The following is a 6000-nucleotide window of genomic DNA, read 5'->3' on the forward strand; positions in this document are numbered from 1 at the left end:
CTCGCTTCTGGCTTGCTGAAATAGCTGTGCTGAGCTGAACAACAGCAGAACATACAAGTGATGCTGAACACGTGACTTGAGAAACAGCATGGGACGCTGTGGCGTGGGGTCACTGGGACGCCACTTAAGATTCTCGGAGAAATTCGGCAAATTTCGGCTAGATCCTGCTTGTACCTGTGTCTGGATGCTGAAACGTGCAGACACGACATCAGGATAACTCGTTGAGAGACAGATGCTTCTTGTATAGGGTGATAAAGTGAAGATGACTTCATACCTCTTTCTTCCTCTCTCCCGGCAAACACAACTGCTGCGACCACCGCTTTCCACCATTTATAACACGGGATTATTTGGTGTAGCTGGTAGCGGGGAGTAAATGATACGTCTTCGGAGGCTACTTTATTTGCAAAGTTGTGGTGAGTACACAGGCTTGTGTGTTGTGCCCATGGCCCAGGGGGGCCATGCTCACGAGGGAGAGAGCGAGTAGGCCTTGTGTCTTGCTGTTAGGCCGCTGTGAGAGTGTGGGCCCAGCGTTCCACAGACCTGGGCAGGCCCAGAGGGCAGCACTTGAGTGGCATAAAATATGAACAAAGCTGGCAGAGAGCATAGGCTGTCCGTGCAGACAGTACAGGCAGTCTACATATTTATTACAACCCAGGTACTCAAAGGCCTGTTATCCTGGGTGTAAAGGGGAGCTAGGAGCAGAATAAACACAGCAGAGTAACTTTGAATTATATCATCCTTCACCAAGTATAGACAGAAGTATGTACATTATATACACTATGTACTCGCCATGGTAATCAAGGCAGAATTGAAGCCAATAGAATGCAGACAACTGTGCTTCAACCATCTTTTGAATGGAAATGACAAGGGTGAAAACGTGAGTGGTATCCATGTCACCTTTACAGTTGCCAGATCCACCTTCTTGTTGGCTGAACCTAGATACTGATCTGACGATGGGGCCCCATTAGATCGTTAGATCCTTAGTATCTGGTTCGCTGGTTTGGGAGGTAGCCTATGTGAGTGTGTTAACATGCTCCGAATAAAGATTACATACTCTTTGCATGCAACAGTATTCATATACACTCGTCCATGAAACTGCTCCATATTTCCTAAATTTCAGCTGTTACATTAAGTTGCTAAGTTTCGGTGCAAAAATAATTTACTAAACAATATTATTTCACCTGAACACATCTGTCAGTCCCTATAAATCACACATATTTAAAAGTAAAAAAAAATAATGGACAATATTTTGAGTGTATGTTATAAACTATGATGTAATGGATAGCGACAAATGGTTAAAGAAGACACGTGAGCAAACATAAGGACATATTTATTAGAAAACATTTCGCTCCCGGGACCTTGATTATGGGTCCAGGGCCGAAACCTTTTCTCATAAATATATCTTAGTGTTTGTTGTCATGCTTTTATTAACCAGTATTCTGGGTCCAGCTGGTGACGTCATGAAGCGAGAAAATAACAGCTGGAGAGACTTTCCTCAATCGTTCCTAACACGGAATAAGACATTCGACTTCAAAAGTAACTAACTCCTTGGACCAAGAGCCCTTCAGTAGCATCAAAGCCCTCTCCTTGAAGGCCCCGCTTTTCAACACAACATAATATTGATTTAAGAAGGGAAAATGAAAACAATGCAGTCACTTAAGACAAGTTTATTGGAAATGTTTCGTTTAGTCCCATATTGCTTGATATCCAGTATCATATTGGTATCACGTTACTTGATATTCGGTATCATATTGCGTGGTATCATCCACTTCATTCTTGATCTAGACGATCAGAAAGAAGGTGTAATAAGTCTTTCCTTTGTTTACTGACTGGAGGTAGCCATGATTTGAGTGTAACATGTGACTCACGTCTGCTTCCTGGAGCAGTAATTTTTCTTACGAATGAAATGGTGATATGAGTGACGTGTACAAGCTGGGAAACAGGTATAATTAAAGTAGGTATAACTTCAGTAGGTATAACTATATGTAAATTGCCGAAGATATCTAGAAAAAAGGTAGCTTGAACCAGTGAATTCAAGTTGGGTAAATTCAGATATTGAAAAGATATGAAGGACGTGTCTATCAAGAGTTGTAGATTAATGGAGCGAACTACCAAGTAGCTTCAATCAAGCTAATATCTCGTGTAGCTTTTAAAATTGATTAGGCAAATAGGGGTGAGTATGACCTAACTTGAGTTTGTAATCCGACTACAATGCTCCTCTACAACATTCTTGTTGGACGGAGGATGGAGCCGACCATTTTTTATGCTGAATGAACCACACGGGATTAGCGCTTCACAAAACCATGTGTACGATAATCCATTAATCACTCTTCGTTATATTTAGTTAGGTCACAAGCCATCTTCATTGTTTAAGTTTCAGTCTTGGGACCTTGGTCACTCCAAATCATACAAGAAGCGGGGACAACACAATATATATAGTGGAGAGTGCAAGTCATAGTTGAAGGTCAAGCGAAAGCATCAGGTTACCCAACTGTCGTGTCATGTAACAGCCGAGAACGAGCATATAACAATATCGTAAGTGCAAGAATTGTTGGGATAATGTATTTGCCAGCTCTTGGTTCTATAGTATTAGAAGTAGCATTTAAGAATACTGTTCGTCTTTTGAACATATGTGGAAAAAGTTCCTCCCAGTTTCTCCTATATAGATCTTGTTGCATCTCCACATGGTATAGTGGAAATGTTGCGTCTCCACATAGTGTGGTGATATTGTGTTTCCATATGGTATGGTGGAGATGCAAGAGCTTCATTGTTGGGTTTGAAGAAACTTAATGAAAGGAACTCTAGTTAATACACTAGCAGAGGTGAATATTGGTGATATTATTAAACACATTAAATATTAAGCAAAATTCAGAAACTAGCGAATCAACATTCAGTGATTTACGATGCCTCTGGGATATTCTGGGATAGGAGTCAGGGATACCTGCATTAATGGTTTGTATCTTGACATCCTGGGATGAAAAATCGGGAATTCCTAATTAATTAGCTGAGTTGTAAGATTCCCTTGGACAGCAGACCAGGAATACCTCCAGTAAAGATTCCTGTCCAGGTATTTCCTGTGATGAGGAACCGGGAATACCTCAATTAATGGTTTTTATCATGAGATAATCTGAAACAGGAGGCTGGCTATAGCTCTCATGGTTTGTGCCATGAGATATTCTGGCATAGGTCAGGGATACCTCCCTTCATAATTTGTATCTTGAGCTTTCCTGTAAATAGGAGGTAGGGGATACCTCCCTCTTATATCCTTCTTTTTCCCAGTATTTTACACACTATCAAGGTATATAAACTGATCTTCTTGGTGCCCAAAACATACTCAGAGTAAAACTAATTAACTATGAGCTCAGCTCAAGCAACTTGTAGCCTTAGTGAACCACAGCTAAGGATGTTGCTGCTAACCTCAGTGAATCACAGCTAACATAACCCGCTGCAGCCCTCAGGGAATCGCGGCTAAGCTAACCCACTGCAAACTTTGGTGAGTCTCAGCATGACAGCGTGGTAGTTGTAGCATTTGGAAGCTTTGTGCTTGTTTATCTATGCCTGCCTGCCTGCCTGCCTGCCTGCCTGCCTGCCTGCCTGCCTGCCTGCCTGCCTGCCTGCCTGCCTGCCTGCCTCCCTGCCTGCCTCCCTGCCTGCCTCCCTGCCTGCCTCCCTCCCTCCCTCCCTCCCTCCCTCCCTCCCTCCCTCCCTCCCTCCATCCTTGCGTGTCTCCCTGCCTAACTCTCTGCCTGCCAGCTTGCCTGCTAGACGGCTTATTTTATTTACATGCCTTTTTACTTCCTTGTCTTCCTGCCTCTGTCTCTGCATTCTTGCCTACCTCCCTGCCTGCTCGACTTTATTTTTTTTACTTGCATGCCTATCTACTTGCTTGTCTCCCCTCAAGGAAGGTTCCTTGATGTTGGTGAGGGGCTCTTGATTTAGGGAATTGGATCTGTGCTCCAGTTCCCCGAATTAAGCCTGAATGCCTTCCACATCCCCTCCCAGGCGCTGTATAATCCTCCGGGTTTAGCGCTTCCCCCTTGATTATAATAATAATAATAATACTTGCTTGTCTGCCCGCCGGCCGGTTGCTTTCTTGCCTGCTTGCTAGACTGCATAGTTTCATGCTTACAAGCTTTCTTTGTAACTAGCCTTCCCTCTTGCTTGCCCACCTACCCGGCTTCGTGTGTTGGGAATGATCAATACCACGACATTACCGTGACCCACAATCTTGTGTTTTTACCAAGAGTTAAGTACGCCTTGCCATGCACCCTCATCGTCCCCGCCCCATAACCTCCCCACCCAGGTGCCTGAGGGGGGGAAGCGTGTTTATTAAAGAGGGGAGGGGAGGTGTGTCATGTTCAAAGGGCAAGAGGTAGATGTTCAAGGAGTTATGAAATACAAGGTTAAATGAGAGAATGGGTTTGTAGTGGAGGAATCTGAACAGTGCATGAGTGTTGTGCACTTGTGTACTCACATATCTGCTTGTAGCTTCTGGCCCGCTTCTTCGCTAGCCGGTTCTGGGTTGTATCTCTCTCGTCTTTAAGAGCCTTATCGTACCTCTTCTGATAGCTATGTGTGGGTCCTTCTTCTACCCATCCACTGTCCTGACTGCTCTCAGACTGAAGAAGTACTTTCTAATATCCTTGTGACTCGTGTATATTTTTAACCTCCGATTGTATCCTCGTGTTCCTGTTTCCGTCTCTTGAACAGTTTGTTCCTGTCCACCCTATCAGTTCCTCTCGGTATCTCATACGTTAGTATCATATCAGCCTCTAGTCCTTTCCTCCGGTGTCATCAAGTTTAGTTTCCTTAACTTCTCATCATAGGACATACGCCTTAGCTCAGGGACTAGTCTCGTTGCAAACCTCTGCACTTTCTCAAATTTCCTAATATTGCTTGACCAGGTATGTGTACCATACTGGTGCTACATCCCCAAATATGGGCCTGACGTACGATGTATACAGTATCATACATTACTCCTGACTTAAATATCTACAAGTTAGTCTTTTATTTGCCAGATGTGCGTTTGCTGCAGCAGTTACTCGGTTCATGTGCGCCTCAGGTGATATTCTTGGTACCGCCTTGAGTGAAATTTGCTGCCTTTGCCCATCAAGTCTGTATATCGTCTGCGGTCTTCTTTCTCCAATCTTCATAACTTTTCACTTCCTGGATTTAAACTCCAGTAGCCACTTATCAAACCAGGGCTGCAGCCTCTTCAGGTCCATTTCTAGTGGACTGTTTGTATTCTTATCAGTTTAACATAATCTGTGAACAGGGATACTTCTGACACGATCCCACGCATCATGTTCATGTATACAAGATACCTATCCTAGTACTGATGCTAGTGGAACTCAACTCGTTACATGCACACATTCCGTCATTGTTTTTTTTTCGAGCAGTCACTTGTTTACTTCCACTGAAGTTCATTCCCTGTTATTCCTGCCGGTTCTTCCAGCTTTTGTACCAGCTTCTTGTGTAATACTGTATCAAAAACCTTCCTACAGTTCAAAACTATGCAATCTACCCATTCATCTTTCTCCTGCCTTTTGTTACCTTGTCGTAGAATCCCTATAGGCTTGTGAGATAGAATTTATCATCTCTAAAGTCATACTGGTTGTGGTTTATGAACCCACTCCTTTCTGGGTGCTCCGCCAATCTTTCATTCATAATCCTCTCCATAAACTTCTATATAATGCATGTTAGTGTCACCGGCTTGTAGTCTAACACTACTTATTGAGACTACACTACTTATTGAAACTACATTTTTTGTCTTATACACCTCTATGTCGTTGCTAGTTGCTCACACAGTGCTTCTGCTCCTCTTTGAGGACCCACGGATAGATATTATTTGGTCCCACTGCCTTAAATTAAAGGTTTTCTGTTGTATGTGCTGTGCCCAGCAATGGCTGGTGCATTCTACTGCTTAGGCTCTCTGGTAGCCTTCCTGGTCATTCTTGTGAGTTCTCTTTTTTCAGCCTGATTACCTGGTTTTATACAGTT

The sequence above is a fragment of the Cherax quadricarinatus genome, chromosome 7, assembly GCF_038502225.1.
Source record: "Cherax quadricarinatus isolate ZL_2023a chromosome 7, ASM3850222v1, whole genome shotgun sequence".
In the NCBI taxonomy this organism is placed as follows: Eukaryota; Metazoa; Arthropoda; class Malacostraca; order Decapoda; family Parastacidae; genus Cherax; species Cherax quadricarinatus.